We start from the raw sequence: 23,081 nt of genomic DNA, 5'->3' as shown, positions 1-23,081 counted from the left end.
GAAGGTCACTTATTCTCCTACATCACACGCAAAGCATGAAAGAACCTCCCAAAAAACACTAGAGCCACTTCCTCAATTTTTGAGTTTCTCAAGAAGCTGAAGATCAGGCTCTTCATATTAGCCCCTTAGGGACCACAGACCTACACACCTGCCCATGCACCTGGATACCCAGTAGTGCATTATAAAAATAAACATACCATAGCCATGAGTGCAAGGAAGGTGAGATCACATACACATACTTCCAGAGCCAAAAAGAAAAGTTTTAAGAGGACCAGAAAGATCAAGGCACATCCTGGAGGTCCAGGCCATAGGGCTAGGGGACAAAATGGCCTGGTACCCACTGCCGCTTCACTTGCTTGCTTCCTGGTCCTGGGGAAGCCACCGGTAATAGGGAAACTCCATCTCCCACCAACCCATACTGTAAGAAATGCATATTAAAGCGCGCCACGTTCCTGCAGCCTGTGTAGCAGCTGCAGCCGCTTCACCTGATGGTGCTGGGGGAGCCAGTGGCAATAGGGAAGCTCCATCTCCCAGCAACCCCTACGGGAGGAACCGCGCATTATAGTGCACCACATTCCCCCGGCCCATGTAGCCACCACCGTTTCAACCGTTTCATTCCTGGTACTTGGGGAGCTATTGGCAATGGGGAGACACCATCTCACAGCAGCCCCTGCTGGAGGAAATGTGCCATGTTCCAGCAGCCCATGTATCACCGCTGCTTCACCTGTTTGCTTCCTGGTGCTAGGAGAGCCACCGACAACACAGAGGCTTGATCGCCCAGTAACCCCTAGAGGAAATGTGCATTAAAGCACGTCACGTTCCTGCGGCGTGGGATGCGCTCGGGGATGTGCCCTGGCAAAGCCCGGGCCAAGGACGGGCCTGTCCAAGCCAATCAGAGCCTGAAGGAGACTGGCCTGGGCCCGTCCCCTGATGTCTGGTACTCCTTATAAGACAGAGGCAGGTAAGAGAATTTAAATGGGGAAAAAGAAGCTTAACCCCCCGTACACCGAAGGGGTGACAAATATCAATGCTGGATTCATTTCTAGTTAAAGCTGTTACTGCCTTATCAGAGTAGACTGCGATGACAGAGAGGAGGCTCTCGCTTGGCAGCGGAGGAACTGTGAGTAGTGTTCATTTGAACGGTGAAAATGCTGATGGTACGGCCTACGAGAATCAAGGCAGAAATAGGGTGGGGGAAGTTCCCAAAGTACTTTTCAAAGATTTACCCCCCCCCCCCTTTTAAAAACCATCTCGCGAAGACATAACTCCTGCTCTTCTGGTTACACTTGAAACAAGCATTTGCAATGCAATAGGTCTCGCAGTTACGAGAGTTTCAGCTAATGACATTGTAAATAACAATGCCTTTTTTTAATGTTTTTAAAACCAAAACAAAAAAGGCATTATTATTTGCAATGTCAATAGCTCAAAGTCACGTAAATGCAAGACCTATTGCATTGCAAATGCTTGTACTCCTAGCCACTACAACAGAAAACATGGGAGAGGGGGTCAGCCTATTTCAACCACTGGCTAACTTCACTTTCAGCGACAGCATTCTGCTGTTTCACAATGACCACATCCATACACAAAGGAGTTCGCTTAGATGCCAGGAGCTATTATGGCAATGTGTCCATTTTGAGATGAAAAATATATAGTTTTGCTTTCAGCTAATGTTTTTTCCACTATAATGATGCGGGCCCATCAGCTTCTCCAAAAATAAAGTTTTGGAAACAAAAGTGACTGAACAAGCATTGACAACGCCAAATATCTCACAGAAAATATTGGATGTATTCGCTTTGCCATTGCTTGTTTACTTCTGGCACCTTCAAGACACGGATCTATGACGTTACAACACGTTATTTTACAACGCAGACCGTTACAACACAGTTTTTACAACGCAGGTACCATTACAATGCATGCCATTACAACACATGTCATTACATAGCAGATACTATTACAACGCATGCCATTACATCGTAAGTATAGGTAAGTATATCTTTTAAAAAAAAATGTAATAAAGTTAATTTAATTAATTTAAATTAATAAATATAATTTAAAAATGTTTAAATACATTAATTAATTTAATTTAATATAATTATAGTAATGTAATTAACATTAAAATTTTAATTAATTTAAGATATTTAATATAATATAATTAATAAAATATAATACATTTATAAATAGTAAATAATATAATGTAATTTATTACAATAAAAATAATTTAAATAAAATTAAAATAATACCTAATATAATTTAATTTAATATAATTAAAGAAAATTAAAAATTGGAAATAATATTATTTCATTATAATAAATAAAATAAATAAAAAAGTAATTAATTTCATTTCATTTAAGTAATGTAATTCAAATAAATTAATTTAATTTATTTTAAGTCGTAATACCCCTGTACCCCAAAAACCAAACCCAGCCCTAAAACCTAAAAATACCCCTGTACCCCAAAAACCAAACCTAGCCCTAAAACCTAAAAATACCCCTGTACCCCAAAAACCAAACCCAGCCCTAAAACCTAAAAATACCCCTGTACCCCAAAAACCAAACCCAGCCCTAAAACCTAAAAATACCCCTGTACCCCAAAAACCAAACCCAGCCCTAAAACCTAAAAATACCCCTGTACCCCAAAAACCAAACCCTGCCCTAAAACCTAAAAATACCCCTGTACCCCAAAAACCAAACCCATCCCAAAAACCTAAAAATACCCCTGTACCCCAAAAACCACACCCAGCCCTAAAACCTAAAAATACCCCTGTACCCCAAAAATCAAACCCAGCCCTAAAACCTAAAAATACCCCTGTACCCCAAAAACCCAACCCAGCCCTAAAACCTAAAAATACCCCTGTACCCCAAAAACCAAACCCAGCCCTAAAACCTACAAATACCCCTGTACCCCAAAAACCAAACCTAGCCCTAAAACCTAAAAATACCCCTGTACCCCAAAAACCAAACCCAGCCCTAAAACCTAAAAATACCCCTGTACCCCAAAAACCAAACCCAGCCCTAAAACCTAAAAATACCCCTGTACCCCAAAAACCAAACCCAGCCCTAAAACCTAAAAATACCCCTGTACCCCAAAAACCAAACCCTGCCCTAAAACCTAAAAATACCCCTGTACCCCAAAATCCAAACCCAGCCCTAAAACCTAAAAATACACCAAAAGTACTTACATTATTATATTAATATTTTATTTTATTTTTAATATTAATTAAATGAATAAAATAATGTAAAATAAAATTAAATAAAAATAATATACTTACCTATACTTATGATGTAATGGCATGCGTTGTAATAGTATCTGCTATGTAATGACATGCGTTGTAATGGCATGCATTGTAATGGTATTTGCGTTGTAAAAGTTGCGATGCAATGGTAGTGCGTTGTAAAAGTTGCGTTGTAACGGTGCAATACCTCCAGACACCACTTGCGGAATCCTTAACTCCCTGTACACCATACTAGTAGATGTACTGCATTTCTGCTATGCTGGCCTATCTTAAAAACACATCCCGGGTAATGCTGAAAAATATCCTAGCCACCCACCCTGTCTCACTCTATCGGAATTCTATAAACACCAAAAATATCAATGAGTATGACCCCTGAAACATGCATATATATGCGGTGCCTTTCCCTGGTGGCCTCGTGTCATCTTTGGCTTTGTCAATTGGTATCAAATCACTGAGGTACACATTAAAATGGCCTTCACTCCATCTCCTTTTTGCCTCCTCCTCCGTGTCTCCATCAGGCGGCAATATTGCCCAATGGCCCTGGGATCTCTTGGTAACCCAGTTAAATCAATAGTTGCTACTTTGTGCATCCCACTGTCCTTTTTATGCAGTGGTAACGCTTTGCCGACATCCGGCTGGTGTAATGCATTTGGTTGCATGGAGTCAATTCCTTGTTTCACAATGCCCTTTATCAGATTACTAGAGTTTACTCTGTGAATTATGTTTGCGTTGTGGGTGTCCACTGGGTTGTTAACGGGCAGGGGCTTTTGTTTGCTTTTTAACCTATTCATAAAATATTCCTTTGGCTGAACTGTGGCATTGTGTGCCCTGTTATGAGCAGTTTCAACGTGTTTTCTGGAGCTGGACATGTTTGTTTCAACTTTAATTTCACCCACATTCTGTTGTTTTGCGGTTGTGTGTACATCATGCTTCCCTGGTATATTTGCAGCCTGGCCAACAATATCCAGGGTTACTTCTCCACCACCCTTTTTCTCACCTATCTGCTCCTTGTCTACCAGCATCACGTGCTGCGTCACGGTTTGTAGGCAGGGCAGACTGTTTTTCCAGAGTCTTTTCTTGAAGTTCATTGGGGTTTGGTAGCAACTGTTGCTCTTTTATCACTTCCCCTGGCGGAGGGGCAGGTGAGCCAATGGCGTTTACATTTCGGGCTTCATTTTTGGGCACTTGGCTGACAGTTCCTGCCACGTTCTGCGCAGCCCATTTCCCATGTGCGCTGATGTAGCCGAAACCTGTTTGACAGGTGATATGTTCAGTGTAGGTGGTGGGGTCGGACTCAGATGGAGCCTTTGCTTTGTTCTCAGCTGGTCTGCTGAGTTTAAGCTGCTGGCCGGTATCATCTTTTTTTTCATTAATGTGCTTGTCCAAGACAGGAGGGGCGTTAGGTTCAAGCAACTTCCCCTCCATCTTTCTAGGCAGAAGGATAGTCTTATTGAAGGCATGTTTTGAGGTGTCGTTTTTTATGGCAATAAGTTCTTTCTTTTTTTGGATGCGGTTCCTGATTCTCTCTTTGAAGCAGTTAGGGTTGGAATAGACAAGCTGGGTTGGTAAGTTCTCGGACCTGTAGATAGCGTCGGTAAAGGCTTTTTCCTGATAAAGCTTTCTTTTTTCAGCTGTTGAATCACCTTCTCTCGCTTCGAATCAACTCATCTTTCAGGACTTTGCTGTTAATATCGCTGAAGGAGAGTTTCAGGGCTGTCATGACGAAGATCAGCCAGATGACAGGCAGCAAAGATGAAGCCCAGGGCTTTGCCACTGCCTCAGAAAACGTCCTCACCTTTTTCATGTTGCTAAGGTTCCGGGCGTCCCAGCTTCCTACTCCGCCTGGGCCCTCCCACCCGGATGTATGACGTTTCAACGAGTACTTTCACAGCACATACCATTACAACAAAACTTTTACAACACAGGATCACAGGATTCATTACAACGCATGCCATTACATTGCATGCCAATACAACGCAGATGCTATTACAACGCATGCCATTACAACGTAATTACAACGTAAGTATGGGTAAGTATTTTTTTCTAATTTTAATTAATGGGAATGTAATAGTAGTTTACCCCTAAAACTAACATCGGGTACAAATGGAAAACAGACCAATTTAGCCTTTACAATTATTTTAATCCTCCATTCCGGACTCATTTCACTGCAAAACCAAATAAATCAGAAAACGTCATAATCATTAATTTCGCAGCAGAACCTGCGTTACAAATACAATTTAATCTCATGAGCGGCATTTCAGGGATGTCCACTGGTTGGCACCAGCTCTACCCCGGATCCCGGCTGAAAACTGTTTATTGGATTTTTACACATTGCCTGGTTTTCAAAAGCTGTCCAATGGGGGCGACTAGTCCGGGGCTGAGAACACGTCACATGTAACGGAAATCAGAAGGAAGAAGACAAATATGATTGGGTTCCGGTCTTCCCTTCCTGAGCCGAAGCCATGCTTAATTTCAGTTTAACTGGATTTGAAAGTCGATATTTATTCGATGAATCTGAAGCAAGCCTTGTAAGAAGAATGGAAACACAACAAGCGCACGGTGGGAGCATGTGAAAGCTACCATCACTAGAGAGGAGACGCCAGAGAGGAGACATCATGCGCGTGCACATCGCCTGTCCGTGCGCGCACCTTGTTTGTCTCCTTTGACGAACAAAAGCGACAACAATAGAGGCTCGCCAAGGCGAAGCAACGCATTTGCTGCGTTTTCTGGGCAAGACCTAAAAAGAAATAGAGGGACTCCAAAGGATTCAGTACTTGATAAATCTAAAGACAAAGAAAGATCTTGTCCTTCCAATTTACTTCAAAATCCCAATATGAAAGTTATCAATCACAATCTACTACCCTCAACTTTGACGCGCTATTTGATAAGTTGACCCCAATCTTACAACCCATAACGTTAGGGTTTGACTTTATGGAGCAAAAAATACAAGAGAGAATGGACAATGGTTCACTTATTTTAGGAAATCTAGATGTAAATGTACATCCTCAACCTAATCCCACTGCAATAGTGAGATTGAATATATGTGAACACAATGAAGGGACTGTGAGGAAACCAGGGCCAGACGTAACTGAGAGAAAATCTACAAGTACGACACTGCTTCTGCCTTTAGTGTAGAGTTCAGCTATGTTGGTTTGGGCCTCAAGTCAAACAAGCATAGGTATAGGGGCCCTACGTACTTCTGAGGATACTTTTCCTAATAGTATATCAGCAGTGTGAGGCTTACACACCAGACCCCTCAGAGAGAAAGGAACCCATTGATTAGAAATCAACATCAGAGCTTTTTATCTTGACTTAGGGGGTATAACCATCAAGGTCTAAACCTCCCACCGGCAGCATGCCCTTAATTTTAATATTGGTCAGTGCACCAGGTTTAATGTCCACGAAACAAGAGTACACCGTCCAACTAATGAACAAAGCATGACACTGGCTATCCTAACATCTCAGGTTATTACATCCAAAACCATCTTAACATGGCCAGGAGAACTCTGTGGGTAGGCCATTTAGTAAAGGACTGTGACTGGGACTGTTTTGTCCTTAACTTTGATAGTCCTCAGATTGTGGCCGATCTATTGTTACAAGTTTCCTCAGCTCATACAGCAGATACTCGGATGTACACTGTTCCCCTCACTTATTTCTACTGACCGAGCCATAATTTATCACACCAGTCACCTAGGACAGGCACGGAGTCATCTACTCTCATAAATATTTTTGAGAACCCTGCATCAGAGGTAGAGATTCTAGGAAGGACCGTAGACTAACTAATTTCTCACCGCTCAAATACCCTGTATTTTATCTGGGTTGGTGATTTTAACATAAAAATTTGCCTAAGAGATGAAACTAGAATGTGGGGCATAGAGGACCATAACGAAGATCAATTTAATCACTTCACCCACACACTATATAGTAACACCTTAAGCACTCTGCTGATGACATGGCACTTAAAGCCGAGGAACAAGATTACTTTAGATATAGATCAACTGGTTCCCTCCTTTCATTTTACAGGCTGTAGGTCAACAATTGATGATATAAACACCTGTGATAATTTTGAAAGCAGTATTACTAAGGTTGAGGTTAGGAGGACGGAATTTGGTGACCATGCAATGCTCTCTTGCTCCTTGGCTTGGAGGGCTGAAGTTAAAAGAGTTGATAAACGTGCCCCCAAATCTATCCTCGCAAGGAAAAATGGTTTCATTTTAAAGTGGCATAAAGTGGATGATGTCAGCTTAACTACTAAAATCATATATTCTAAACATAAGGATCCTGCTATGTTTAGACCTCATTGAACAAGATAGCAGGTGATTGAAGCATTTGTAGACATCTTAGTGGATATAAAACTACTTCTAACCTCTCCAATGTCTACAAAAGTTTGATAAGAACTGTAATGAAGCTCTAGAAAATCTCTGCAAAGCTCTAAAAATCCATCCTAGAGATAAAGATCGTGTTTGAATTCTGAAGATGTACTATAAAATAGCCAGAGACAATAAACAAAAGCAGCTAAAAGCTGAAGCAGGAGAAAATATACAGGAAGCTTCAAATAGGAATGATAGTAAAGCCTTTTGGAAGGTATTTATTTCTCCCTTCTTGACTGACAAGGATGGGCTGTCTTTAGATGTATAGAATGATGACAAAATAAGGGAAACACACTTTCAGACCATTTTCCATGAGGCAGACAATCCTTTTTTAAATGTGGTTTCTCCTCCCTCTAAGGACAAAATGTACATGTCTTCTAATCTTGAAGAAGTATACCTTGACCCATCACAATCCTCTTCTATGAAAGCTGCAGGGCCAGATGGGATTCCCATGGATGTCTTTCTTGCAAATAAATCACTATGGTCTCCCCTATTGACAATTGTTTTTAACTTGATTGCTAAAAATAGTCCTCTACCATCCCAAAAGTAATCATTAATAATTTGTGTCTACAAAAAAGTAGACCAACTATCATCCCATTTCTTTAATAGACAGTACAGCCAAACTTCAAGGCCAGGTATTATTGAACAGGCTGGAAAATTGGGTGGAGAAAAAGAAGATTTTGGCTGCAGTTCAGTATGGAAAAGGCAGGGGAAACCTGGACCAATGCCTCAACTTGACCCTAGTAGCGATTAAATATTCCATTGCAAAGAAAGGCCGTCTCTATAGGGCATTTATGGATTTGTCTGCGACATTTGATTGCTTAGCTCATATTTAATTGTGGGTCATTATGGAGGCGATTAGAGTAGACCAATTGATTATTGATTTTATAATGCAACTCTATTTAGGCGCAACAGCCTCAGTTCACTAAAGGATTGAAGGAGAATGTGCAAACTCATTTAAAAAAGAGAAAGGAGTCATACAGGGGTGTGTTCTTGCTCCTTTTTTATTTGCTCTCTATGTGAATAAACTAAATGAGGTCCTGATTGAAAAAAACAAAGATTCCCCCTGTCTAGAGGCGGTGTACAGTCTAAATATCGAGTTTTATATATCGACCTACAAAAATATTGAGTTAGAAATATCGAAGGTAAAGAATATCGAGGTCAAGAATGTCGTTGGACAGAATATCGACCCTAAGGTAAGTAATATAATTTTTTTTAATATCGATGTAAGTAATATCAACGTTAGTAATATCGATAGCATATATATAGATGTAACTAATATCGATATTTGTATTATTGTTATGTATTTTATTATGTATGTGTAATATGTTTTTGTTAAGTATTTTAATTGTTTTAAATTATATGTGTACTATGTTTATATTTTAGTAATGTTATTTTTAAGTACATTTTATGTTTTAGTACCTAGCGGGTTGTGGGTTTATAGGGTGGGAAGTAATTTAAATATACTAAATGAATTATACATTTTTAGGAAATATAAATTAATTTTATTTAATTTTTGTTTTTAATTTCTGTAGCGGGTTGTGGGTGTATAGGGGAATTGGGTGGGAATTAATGTAATTGTATCTAAATAATGATTTACATTTGTTTATTGGTAAGGATAATATTTTATTTATAATTAATTTTTATTGGCAATCAATTATTTTATTTGATAAACAATTTTTTAATAGGTAGGAGTGGAGTTGGAATAGTAATTTTTATCCCTACGCTATCCAACACTTTCCCTACTGTTGCACCCTCTGGAGTTGGAATAGTAATTTTTATCCCTAAGCTATCCAATGCTTTCCCTACGGTTGCCCCCTCAGGAGTTGGAATAGTAATTTTTACCTCTACGCAATCCAACGCTTTCCCTACTGTAGCACTCTTTGGAGTTGGAATACTAATTCTCACCCCGACTCCTTCCAATGCTTTCCCTACTGTTACAACCTATGGAGTTGGAATAGTAATTTTTACCCCTCCGCTATCCAACGCTTTCTTTACTGTTGCCCCCTCTAGAGTTGGAATAGTAATTTTTACCCCTAAGCTATCCAATGCTTTCCCTATTGTAGCACCCGATGTTATCATTACTGTAGTTTTTTGTACTTTGAATAGTACTTTTAGTTACTATTTAATATTTTTATAATTATTTTTGATAATGTAGTATAATAGTAATTTTAAAAATATTGAAATTATATTAAATATTTTTAATGGATTAAATATAATTATTTACTTTTTATTTATCTTATTGTTTTAAGTTTAGATGTATTTGTAATTTATCCTATTTGTATGAGTTATTGAAATCATTATTTAAACTCATTGTATGTATATGTTTAATAATGTTATATCATTGTATATGTATTATTTATTAATTTTAAACACTATTAAATATTTTTAACTATGTTTATTTGGTTCATAAGTATTATTTACTTTATTTTACACTTTTTTTAATTACTAAAAAAACGATTTTTTATAATGATATTTCTAACATCAATATTTTTTTCTCGATATTTTTGTACTTACCATGTTGTAGATAGGATGTTGATATTCTTGCCTTCGATATTCCACGGTCGATTTTTCTGTAGGTCGATATTTGGTCCGTCGATATTCTGTCAGTGATTCTTAGAGATGCAGACAATGCTGTTTTATTTGCTAAAACTTCCATGGCTCTCCATAACCTTATAGAAAATGATGCAGCCTTTGTTGGCCATTTTAGATGTCAATGTTAACAAAAATAATTATTTTGGTATGTCAGTAGAAGGAGATAAGAAGAGGAAGATTAGATTCCACCTAGATGGGAATAAAATTGAAAAAACGTAGAACAATTTTCCTATTTAGGTGTCTTCTCTAATTCTAAATTGAAATGGAAACAGGTGGTGCAAAGTAGAATAAACCATATGTGTAAAAGTATAGCTGCAATTTATAGATTTTCAAAAAAACTGGGATGCAAACCAATACAGGAAATAGTTAGGATCTATTTAGCAAAAGTAATATCAATAGCACTTTTGGAGTAGCTACATGGGGGATTGTAGACACAGTGACACGTCAAGTTTTGGAAGACAAGTTTGTGAAAAGATTATTGTCCGTACAGGGATCATGCTCAAATTTGATTTCTCACAAGGAACTAGGCTTTCCCTACATTAGTACACTTACCTGTCATTTGATGGACACCGCGTATTCTGGACAGAGCCTGAGACGCTTATCCTCTGCTGCCCGCCTCCCATTGGAGGAGTCTCCTCAGGTGTATTGGGATACTGTTGGATTCGTATTGTCGCTTTTCCAGTCGCGAGTGGTGTATTACAAGCAATTGCCTTTCAGATTATCCGAGCCTCTTAGATTCCATATATTTACCGTCCACCTCGACATGTCTGTGGTTCTTCGTTCCCTAAAGCGACCCAGGCGTTGGTACATACATTGTTTTGAACCTGGCAGGATTTTTGTATTCTATTCTATCTGGACTTTTCCTATGAGGCACAGGGTCAGACTGATTTGCATATGGCCTTGTCTGAACCGGGGTGGCAGAGTGGGCTAAAGAACGGTGTTGTATTAAACCCAGATCTTCTGACTGGGTGTGTGTGTTTGATTGATTCAGATGCTCCGTTCATCGTCACTCCCTTTTGTACTGCTTTTGGCCGCCATAAGTGTGGCAGGGTATACTCAGACGTGAGTCCCTTGCTCACTTTGCCACTGGATTCAAGCAAGCCAGCCTGAAGGCGGCTGGAATGCCAGAAACCGGTCCTCTGAAGCTTGTTTCCGGTCCAGGGAAGACATGGCTTGGCAGTTCGGGCTGAACTGTTCCCATGAGGCACAGGGTCAGACTGGTTTGCATATAGCCATGTCTGAACTGGGGTGGCAGAGTGGGCTAAAGAACGGTGATGGATTAAACTCAGATCTTTTGACTGGGAGTGAGTGTTTGATTGATTTAGATGCTCCGTCCATCACCACCCCCTTTTGTACCACTTTTGGTCGCCATAAGTGTGGCAGGGTATGCTCAGACGTGAGTCCCTGGCTTACTTTGCCACTGGATTCAAGCAAGCCAGGCTGAAGACAACTGGAATGCCAGAAACCGGTCCTCTGAAGCTTGTTTCCGGTCCAGGGAAGACATGGCTTGGCAGTTGGGGCTGGAATGTTACCATGAGGCACAGGGTCAGACTGATTTGCATATAGCCATGTCTGAACTGGAGGGGCAGAGTGGGCTTAAGAACGGTGATGGATTAAACCCAGATCTTTTGACTGGGTGTGAGTGTTTGATTGATTCAGATGCTCCGTCCATCACCAACCCCTTTTATAATAACTCATGGGGCTTCACAAACTAAGGTTCAATACCAAGAGAACAAGGAACAGATCTAGGTGTGCCAGGGGGGTGATGATCATAGAACCAGGCCCAAAGTATGCCAGGACCTGGGGGTAGCAGGACATGGAATATGAAGATCAGGAGGACCGGAACTGCAAGAAACAGGAAGGCTATCAGTAGTGAAACTGGGTGTCCAGGAGGACCATGATTACAACTACATTGCTGAGAATGACCCAGACAAGGAGATCCAGGAACAAGATGGCCCAGAACATTGGGTGCAGTGACATAAGAATCATTAGAACAAGGAACAGGGCGAGCAGGACCAGATGTATGCAAACCAGGAAAACAAGGGCTAAGAGGGCAGGGCTTAAGAGGACCTAAACAAATGGGGACAGATGGTTTGAGGGTAACAGCAGAACCAGGAACTAACATACTAGCATTCAGATGATCATGGTGAGAAGGATCAGAATGGCCAGGTCAAAGGCATAAGGGCCAGGAGGATCAGGAGGAGCTAGGAGAAAGGGGCTTGATAGGACCAGGATGGCCAGGATGACCTGAACCAAAAGGATTAGGCAAATAAAGAACCAAACAAGGAGCACCAGTAGCACAGGTATCAAGACTAGTGGGCAGCAGTGAGCCAGCAGGACAAGAGCTAAGAGTACCTGGGCAAGGAGGACCAGCAGAACAACAACCAAGCAGAAAAAAAAATCAAGTTACAGAGGCTCAGGATTATCAGGAGCTGACATTCCAAAACAAGGAGGGCTAGGATGAGGGGGAAAAGATGGACCAGGATAAGAAGGGCAAGGATGTGTGAACAAGTATGACCAATCAGGGTGGTCAAGAACAGGATGTCTTTAACATGAAAAATTGAGACTAAGTGGATAGGTTAGTGCAAAAATTGGATGACAAGGAGCAGGAAGACCAGGGCCAAAAAAATCACAGCAAGTTGGAGGAGGACCAGAATAACTAGTCCGGACAGAAGCATTTGAACGAGGGCTATTAATATCATGGACCATGTAGGTGGAGTAGAAAGATAAGAATAATCAGGAACAAAGTTAAGAGGACAAGAGTGCTCACAAGCAAGAGGGCTGGGACCTGAAGTACCAAGTTGAATAGGAGGACCAGAAATGGGGTATCCAGACAGGGTTGGCAAAGACCAGGAGGACAGGACAACTATAACTACAAGGGCAAATGGGACCAGAACAGGACTAAAATTAACAGTCACGGTCCAGGAGGGCATAATAAGGAGAACCAGGATCCGTGGATGCAATACGAGGTGTCAGGACCCATGGACGCAATACCAGGTGCCAGGACCCGTAGATGCAATACCAGGTGGACAAATAATACAGGGTCCCTTGCAAAGAGAATAAGGTTGACCCCAAACAGCAAGGCTTGTAGTGCTAGATCTAGGAGAACCAGAACTACAAGGATAGGTGGAGAAAGACCCAGGAGACCTACAAGGACAGGGTGAGGAGCAGTAGTAGCAGGATCAGGAAGTCCTGAATGGGCTAATACAAAAAAGTGTATGGAGCAGGGCCAGGAGGACAGGGGCAGAAAGGACTAGAACCTTCAACACCAGATCCAGAAAATCAGTAACAGGATGAAAAGAACTAGTTGGACTATAAACTAGATGGGGATCAGGCTGAGCAAAGCACCCCAGAAAAGGAGGGCATGGAACAGGACCAGGAGGAGAACGAATACCAGAAGACATAGAAGGCTCTTGAGGAGAAGGAAGAATACATGGAGCAGGAAGACTCCTATGTTATTCTAGGCTCCATGTATTAATATATCCCTTTTGTAAATGGTTATTATTCATGCTTCTTGTGCTGTCAATCCTCAGAAACCTCCACCTTATAAATCCCTCGTGTAGACTGGTAATTATTTGCTGAAAAATCAGAGAAGACAAAGTGAGTAAAAAGCTGGAACTATTACAATCTGACCTCTGAGTAATGCCAGATGTTGTATGAGGCTGGCACAGTAGTCTGAGGGCAGATTTGAGGGCAGAGGGACTGATACCTAGCAGATGGCTTTAAGGGTGAATGAGTGAAAAGAAGTATGGTCACTAAAGAATGGTGTAAAGAGTTTGAGAAACTCCGAATGGCTGAAGTTAGCAAACGTGGTTAATGGCTATAGAAATTAGCATGGAGGAGCTCAGTATCACAGGAAGGATCAGATGGGATAAGGGGTGAGGGAGTTTCCATATAGATCATCCTAGATAGCCCAAAGCGAGATGCTCAGTAACAAACAGCTTTCATTGCCAACTGTGATTTCAAGGGGATCAAGGCCAGCACTAGTAGCTACTGCACAGGACAAGTGGTCAGTTAAACTCTGACACCTTTATGGAGGGTGGTGAAGATATATATGTGGCTGGAGTGGTTGGAATGCCAGAAGAAAAGCACTGAGTGTTAGGACAAATAGAATAGCCTGGGTGACTCCAAGACGTATGTATTGAAATTCCATGTATGTGAATGTATGTTGGATATGTAGTTAGTGTGTAGTGGTAAGACTCCTTGTGTTGTGAAAGTGTAAGTGGATGGACCACAGGAATGCATTTTGCTGACTGACAAATGTGTGGCCACATTTTGTGAATGAAATAATAATACATTAGGACCATGTTTGTTTCATGAGGAGATGGAGGCCAATTGTGTTCATACGTTGGTTGTAGTTCTGCCTGGTTGCAAATACATGTTAAAATCCGCATTAGACGTATAAAAAAAAATACGTTGTACAGACAGCAGCTGAGTAAATAGTGAAGTTCCTCTGCTGGGTAAATACTGACATTTCTTTGCTATGTTCCAGGCTACTGGTCAAGTAATTCATCATTTTGGCTATTGAACCATGTTAGACCTGGCTTTTACAGCAGGTTTATCCCCAGATTTTTTGCATTGTGGCCTTCTGTTTTGGACCTGTTTTTGTTGGTTTTATGACTCTGGGCACTTTACCACTGCTGATCAGTACTAAAGTGCATATGTTCTCCCCATAAATTGTATGTATTTATTGGTGTTTCCATAATTGGCTGATTTGATTGCCTAGTCAGTCCCTAGTCCAGTGCACAGTGTGTGCCCAGGGCCTGTAAATAAAATGCTACTTGTGGGTCTGCATCACTGATTGTGCCACCCACAAAAGCAGCCTGTAAATGTAACTCATGTTATAGACAGAGTGGTCCCAGACTAGAGGAGTGAGAAAAGGAATTAAAGAAAATAATGACACATTTGTATATACATACAAGAGGCAAGACAAATCTGATGTACAATGTTTTAATTCACAATGTACTGAAAACCATGTTGAATGGCTACACACTAGAAAAGATGACTTTTTAAATGTATTTTAAATAAATGCCCATATGGAAAAAGGGGGGAGGTAGGAGGGAAAGGGGGTGGTAGTGCTGTGAGGATGTATAGTGAGGGTATTATACACAATCTTAAATGAAAAAAGGGAAAACAATAAATACAATTATTTTATGTTCACAACAACATTTCTGGATGATCCCCTGATCTCAGGGTCACACACAATGTATGAACCAATACAAAAGACTTTTTGAACACCATGCTACTCAGACAGCTGTGTACATCATGCTAGCGGTAGATGCTGGTGGGGTGAGGTAGAAGTCTACTTTTCAACCCAAATTATAATGCAGGGAAGGTACCCCTTGCGCCAAGGGTCTTCATCAGGACAACAAGGTAGGAAGGGGGGGGTAGGAAGGGGGGGGGTGAAGGGCCCACATGCCGAATCAAGTACACCAGTCACCAAAGTCCAAAATCACTGCACCGATTCTGGTGCAAGCCCTGCTGGGTGGCTGCAAAAATCCACGCACCGTCCCAGATTTTCTCATCGCATTAGGGCATCAGATCTGTCACATTGTTGGGAGATGCAGTAAGAAACCGACGCATCACCTCTCCATGTAGTGATGAAGAACCAGGTTTTAGAACCCAGCGGCGCCAGGGATAACGCCCGATTTCTTCGGATTCCCCTGCCTCGGCAAACAGAGACACGGGACACTTCTTGATGACGTCAAAGACCAAAGTTTATTGGCTGCAACCAGGAACAGAGGTCTACGAAGCACAACACAGGTGGTTCGCTAGAGACTGCACAATTTCAATGAGCGGAGCATGGTCTTTTATGCCAAAAATCACATTCCTGGCTAGCATCAATTACATACAAACTGACCAATGAAACAGTGACATTTCAAAAGTATCGCATGACGACAATCCCACTTTCCGTTGTCCAGCCCACCAGAAATGACCAAGCACATTCCAATATCCTGTTCGATCAGGCCGGACAAACCCGTCATAAAGACCTCAACCCAAATCAGTGATTAAGCCATAAAGGAAGGAGCAGAAACAAATGAGAAGCAAGATAGAAGGGTGGGTGCAGTGTACCATAAACTCAGCAATGTCCTGCTCTTTGATCTTTATCTGACCAGCTGCTTAACAAGGAACTGGCTCAGCGAGGTCAGCCTCGGGCAAGGGAGTCAGTTCGGCCAGGTCACACAAAGTCAGCTAAGGTGTACATGTCCCAAGGACTCGTTCGGCCATAGTCACCGGCCTATGTGAGGGCAACCACACAAAATGGCTGCCGCACACAAACTAGAACACAAGGGTTCAAACGAAATCCCTGAATACGTTCTGTTCTCATTGATCTATTATTACGAAAACACTCGTACCCACCGCACTCGTGATTTGCGGTCCATTGATACCAAAATTGTCTATATCCGACGGCCTTCATTAAACGGGTTCGGAACCTTAGAACCACAGACCCTCGAGTCACGGAACCACAGACCCTCCTTTTGCCCTTACATAGGCAATAAACCCAAACCCATGTCAATCTGAATTTAGGTCTATATTCATCAGATCATTGATATGTTGCAGCAGCATCAACCTAGTACTTAGCACCTCTCTCTGGACAGGTCTCATAGCACACGAAGTAGCACAGAGGCCAGAAATAGCAGGAGAACACTGTACACAGAGACAGAACAGGAAAAGGATAGCTAAGATCATCCAAAGGACCATCAGAATCTTCCATCCCCATGTGGATATCAATCCCCACAACCATCCCATCAACAACCAATCTCCCTCATCTATATGTACAGAGTCGGAGATTTTATGTAGCCTGGAAATGGCCTGGAAGACTGTCGGAGCGGTGTCTGGAATGAAAACGCAGCAGCTCGATAGAATCAGTTTACACACTCCACCCCTATCTGCTAGTACGACATCAAGAGCAACTCTATTCTGAAGTGTCATAAGTCGATCCGACTGGAGCTCAGCAGTCAAGTTACTAAGGGCACCGTCAGTTTCGACTACGGTGGACACAACCACTCTCATCAACTGGCGAATGTTCCTGCTGTTAGCCATTGATCCCCAAAACGGCAGACAACCCTTAAAGAAATCTTCCAATTCTTGCCCTGCTGTATCTTCCTTGCTGAAGACACTTCTAGCAACTCTCATCTTATGGTAATCTGCCGCAGCTGAAAAAGTGGGAGGCAACAGGAAAGAAACAAAACATGTGCCCGAGAAGTCAGGGGGCAACCATGTATACGCTTTGTCGTAGCAGATGAAATAGGTACCCTTGACTTCTAAAAACGCTGGGGAAGTCTGAGACGCAAATACATATGTCTCAGTGCAGACACTCTTCCCTAACTGGGCTCTCGGATTCATGTCATTACCCTGCAGACAATAGCGACCCTGATGGGGCACTATCCAAATCGGTGGAGAACTTTTCGCTCGCTGGTTAACACTCAGACTAACTCCATATCCAGTAACGTTCCAACCAATGTATGGTTGTCTCTCATATCTCGGGATAGTCTCATACGAACTAGTTCCTTTAATCATGTTGACTATAACCTTGGCCAGAGCACTATTCTTCGGATTATCTTTCACAGAACGTTGGGGATAGACACTATGGGCGTAAATGAACATCGTTATATATGCCCAAATAGAACCATTAAGGCTGAAAGCAAAAACCAAGTAAGGAATACCTTTATCGGTCGTATGGGGCGTTAGGCCACAAATTCAACAATTTGTCGTGTTCATAACTAGCTGGTGTTGGTGCAGATGTTGAATAAAAGAATTGTTAGCAAACTCCAATCTTCTAACTATTTCATGTTCGGGCAGAGGGTGAAAAGAATGAGAAGTAATAGGAGGAGGTATAGGTTGCGTAGTGGGCACAAACGTCACATTAAAAGAGAATGTCACGTAACCAATTAAAAATATCATTAAGCTAAGCAACATGAATGAACACAATATTAAAAATAGTTTTCGAGTCATCAGTTTGCAAATTTTGCTCTTAAAGCTTATTCTCTCAACAGGTCTCTCCATCTCGAAAAACTCCATCCTCACTAATATGCTGCTCACGGTGGTAGGGTGTTCTATGCTAAGGAATGCCTCTGTCATCCCAGGGCAACTACCTTAGGCCAACCAGAACCTTCGACCTAGTGTCTCCGGCTTGCACTCCAAAGACTTCCGCAACCCGGTCTGCGACCCTACAGCTGAACCCGGATGGCCGTTCGAAAAATCAAAGTAGTTCCTCGGAAACAAAAAAAATCATAAAAAAGGAACTTTATCTTTTTATTAGTCCCGCGACTCTCAGTCGCAAATTATAACGGTCTTTGCCAGGCAATGTTTGTTAGTGGAACAAGAGTTCAGGCTCAGTAGTGTTCACGCGGTTCAATGGAGGCACAGCTTCTTGAAGAAGATCGTCACTTTCTTTCTCAGTGTTCGTTGCAATCAAACGGGCATCGCTGAATGGCAGAAAACGAGGCACGGTCTCAGTCTCAGAATCTGGAAGTCCCTTCTGGACCGACCGGTCGTACGACAAGGGCAAAGGAGCCCTTTTGCAGTGTACGCCGTGGATCCAATTCTTTTTGCCGTGCACTCGTACCGTGGAACGTGTCGACAACAAAACGAGGAAGGGTCCTGTCCAGCGGGGCTGCTCGTTCTTGGTCCGCTAGAAATTCTTAATAAACACCCAGCTACCAGGTTCGATGGCGTGACCTGGATCTACAGAAGGCTATGGTAAACTGTCATGAACCTGTTGATGTAAAACACGCAATTTAGCCGTCAGTTCATACAGGTAGTCGAGCAACACAGGATGTTCAATCTCACTAAATTTAGTCGGTCTTGGCACACCCCAAATGTTCGCCGGGCGGCCAATCACGACCTCATACGGACTTAAACCCATTCACGAATGCACAGTCATTCTAGTGGACAGAAGAGCTAGGGGCAAAGCATCTGGCCATTATAAACTAGAACTCGCTTGGATTTTGGCCAATTTTAATTTTAGAGTGCCATTATAGCACTCGACTAAACCAGCTGATTGGGGGTGATTTGCAGCGTAGAACTTCTGCCTTATACCTAACCCGTCACAAACTCTCTTCATCACTTGACCCACAAATTCACTCCCATTGTCACTCCAGATCATTCTCGGTAATCCATACCTAGGGAAGGACTCTTTGATAAGGGCTTTCGCTGTGGACAAGGCAGTATTGTCCTTCAAAGGGTAAGCTTCCACCCATCTAGAAAAAGAGCAAACAACCACTAACACATACTTTAGGTTGTTGCACCTCTCCATCATCATGTCGAAAACGTACCGTTGTTTCGGTGCTTCCCATTGATGGAAAACATCCATAACACCCTCAAGATCATATTGCGTGGGATACGTAACCCATTTACGCGCCATGTGATCCAACACCATCCTTTCATCAATATTAGGCAATTGACTACGTGATTGTCAATGCTCGACAACAGGAGACATACCTAATGAACCCATCAGAGGAGAAAAGAGACTAGCTACCGCATCAGTCATTCTCTGTCCAGCAGGAGGAGAAGGTGACAAAAGAAGAGGAGACGGAGCAGAATGAGAGGAAACCAAAGTCGGAACAGTAACAGGAGGAGTATACAAGACAGGCGTAGGAGTAGCAGACGAAGGAGGTAGCAAAGGTGGCGGCCCCTGAGAAGGCTGCACCAAAGGAATAGGAGCCAACGGAAGAGGAGCTGGCTGTTGAGGAATCACAGGTGGCAAAGCAACCGGAGGTTGCGCAACTACAATTTGTGGCAGTGCCGTAGCATTCTGTGCATAAGGGGGTGGCAAACTCAATAAGTGCGTCATTTAAGGATCTTTCACAAGATCTTTCTTCTCTTCTTGCTGTTTAGGTGGCAAAGCTGGGTAGCACTTATCTACCGCTAGTTTACGCTGCCTAAGCATCTGTTCGCTCTCTTGTTCTTCTTCATTATCCCTGAACTGTATAGCAGCTTGCACCATTGACATACCTCGTTCACATTTATTTTTCTTCGCTAACTTAATTTCTTTCTGTTTGGCTTCCTTTCGCCTTAAGCGGAAAGTGTCAAACATCGCCGGCCGGGCTTTCTTCTTGAACAATTTAACTTCGAGATTGTCTAAAATCTCTGTTTCAAAGCTACCATAACGGGGCCACTGTAGGACACCGTCTTTCCTGGTATATTTTACCCATATACGCGATGGGTCCCACTCCATGTTTTACGTAGAGCTCATAGGTCGGAGTTCCAATCGGAGGAACTGGACACAAATCCTCCAATCGGGAATCCCTAGTACAACCACAACCAAATATCTTTCCAAATCTGCTAAGAACAGGCATCTTCGCTCACTAGTCTAGCTTCAAACTTCAAGGGAAATCTCAAAACGATAGTCTCGTGAAAACACGAGTCCCTCAGCTTTTGGGCCTGCAGGTACCAAATCAAAGTGATCTCGAAGGATACCCAAACAAAACTAAGGACTGGGAGACGCTCCACTCATACTTAACTGAAATGTCGATGGCGTCACCAGAAGACCTGTCTATTGTCTCGCTCTACAAATCGTCGAATGGCTCCAAGACAGGGCGACAGTCAGGGCAGCAGTCCTTCGTAGCCGTCGGAAAGCGGGGAACCTCGCAGCAAAGAGTTTCGGACCACGACGACATACAGGGGTCGATAAAGTGGCAGGCCTTCCTCCAGAATTTCCACACAATGCTCCTCACGATCTTCGGGCTTGGACCGGTTCCGCTGAAGTCGCCCCACGTTGGGCGCCAACTGAAGAACCGCGTTTTAGAACCCAGCGGCGCCAGGGATAACGCCCGATGTCTTTGGATTCCCCCGCCTCGGCAAACAGAGACAGGGGACACTTCTTGATGACGTCAAAGACCAAAGTTTATTGGCTGCAGCCAGGAACAGAGGTCTACGAAGCACAACACCGGTGGTTCGCTAGAGACTGCACAATTTCAATGAGCAGAGCATGGCCTTTTATGCCAAAAATCACATTCCTGGCTAGCATCAATTACATACAAACTGACAATGAAACAGTGACATTTCAAAAGTATCGCATGACGACAATCCCACTTTCCGTTGTCCAGCCCACCAGAAATGACCAAGCACATTCCAATATCCTGTTCGACCAGGCCGGACAAACCCATCATAAAGACCTCAACCCAAATCAGTGATTAAGCCATAAAGGAAGGAGCAGAAACAAATGAGAAGCAAGATAGACGGGTGGGTGCAGTGTACCATAAACTCAGCAATGTCCTGCTCTTTGATCTTTATCTGACCAGCTGCTTAACAAGGAACTGGCTCAGCGAGGTCAGCCTCGGGCAAGGGAGTCAGTTCGGCCAGGTCACACAAAAGTCAGCTAAGATGTATGTGTCCCAAGGACTCGTTCGGCCATAGTCATCGGCCTATGTGAGGGCAACCACACAAAATGGCTTCCGCACACAAAATGGAACCAGAGGGTTCAAACGAAATCCCTGAATACGTAGTGTTCTCATTGATCGATTATTACGAAAACACTCGTACACACTGCACTCGTGATTTGCGGTCCGCTGATACCAAAATCGTCTATATCCGATGACCTTCATTGAACGGGTTCGGAACCTCAGAACCACAGACCCTCAAACCACGGAACCACAGTGAGAAACCGACACATTACATCCTCTCTGGTAATGAACAGACGCATCACCTCCCCTGTGCAGCAGTAAGGAACCGACGCATCACCTCCTCCGGCACAAAAGAACCAATACATCACTTTCCCTGCGACCCTTTTTGTTTGTGTGCGCGACACATCCAAGGTACTTTGTGTGAAATGTGTTGCTTCTGCAATTTGATTTGTATTGCACTATTTCTATAATTTGAAAGTCATATTTTTATTACTGTATTGTGGATTTTTGTTGTTTGGTCTTTTTTCGTTTAGATAAAAATTACTTACTTTTCTAAACTGGTGCTGTGCTCATTTGTAGTGTTTTCACTGTATTACTGTATGTGTTCACAAATGCTTTACACACTGCCTCTGAGATAACACTTTTTTCTAGTGCCAAGCTACCAAGGGGTTTAGCAGGGGTAATTTTAGGAGTGTATCCTCCTTACCCTGACTGAAGCCAAGGTCACTATTTGGACAAAGGTGCATACCTCTGCCACCTAGAGGCCCCCATTTCTTACAAACCAGCAGCCAGATGCATAATAATTAATTTTTTACTCTTTGCAAGGCTACTTCCAAAGCAGCAAAATCCAATTGGAAGAACTGGAGTTATACAATTTTAAAGGTTTTAAGGATATCAGGTGCTAAGAAGTGAAAGTGCCAAGCGGGGTTATATGGCCAGGGTGGACTGGGTCCAAGTAACCAGTTCACTCTGACTTTGATGGAACGCAAGCCATATACAGGACTGAGTTTGGTACACTGGCAATGTACCATATGGTCTGGGTGTCAAGATGTGTAGTCCTCATTTTGAGCTGCATGGCTTGCATCAAGGATTCATTGATAAGGAGCTGCAAGGTGAGGTCCAGGGTCAAGATGCATTTCTCAGCCGCATATTTAGAGCCATTGACAGAAGCTTCAGGAGGTCTGTTGATGAGAAGCAGAGTCCTTGAATCATCGTTGAAGAATCCGCTAAGACTGCTAGGACTTGTATTATGATGCATTAGCACCGAGGACGATACATCATGCTGGGTTCGGGTTGAGCTGCATCTCACTGCATCGATATGTGTGAAGTTGCCTCAATGTTGAGGAGCCTGTCATTTTCCTGAAAATCAGAACAGGAGGCCAGCTAATTTACCATTAAAGATACTTTTGAGTTTCTGGGTCAGAGCTGGCAGGATGGCCACAGCAGGTCATTCTACAGCAGCAGAAGAGCCCTTGAGCAGCAGGCAGGCCTTTGTGCACCATGCAGTTCATAGCAGACTTCGCAGCAGGTCAATCC

At 42.6% G+C, this 23,081-nt stretch overlaps 1 pseudogene; it reads right to left on the bottom strand.

Moving 5' to 3' along the window:
- Positions 1-3,559: 3,559 nt before the first annotated feature.
- On the bottom strand, positions 3,560-22,803 carry LOC147729183 (polypeptide N-acetylgalactosaminyltransferase 5-like; annotated as a pseudogene).
- Between the last annotated feature and the right edge of the window lie 278 nt (positions 22,804-23,081).

This window comes from Lissotriton vulgaris, chromosome 2_2 (assembly GCF_964263255.1).
Source record: "Lissotriton vulgaris chromosome 2_2, aLisVul1.2, whole genome shotgun sequence".
Lineage (NCBI taxonomy): Eukaryota > Metazoa > Chordata > Amphibia > Caudata > Salamandridae > Lissotriton > Lissotriton vulgaris.
Note: the sequence above shows the minus strand (reverse complement) of the source record. Positions and strands in the feature narration are given on the sequence as shown.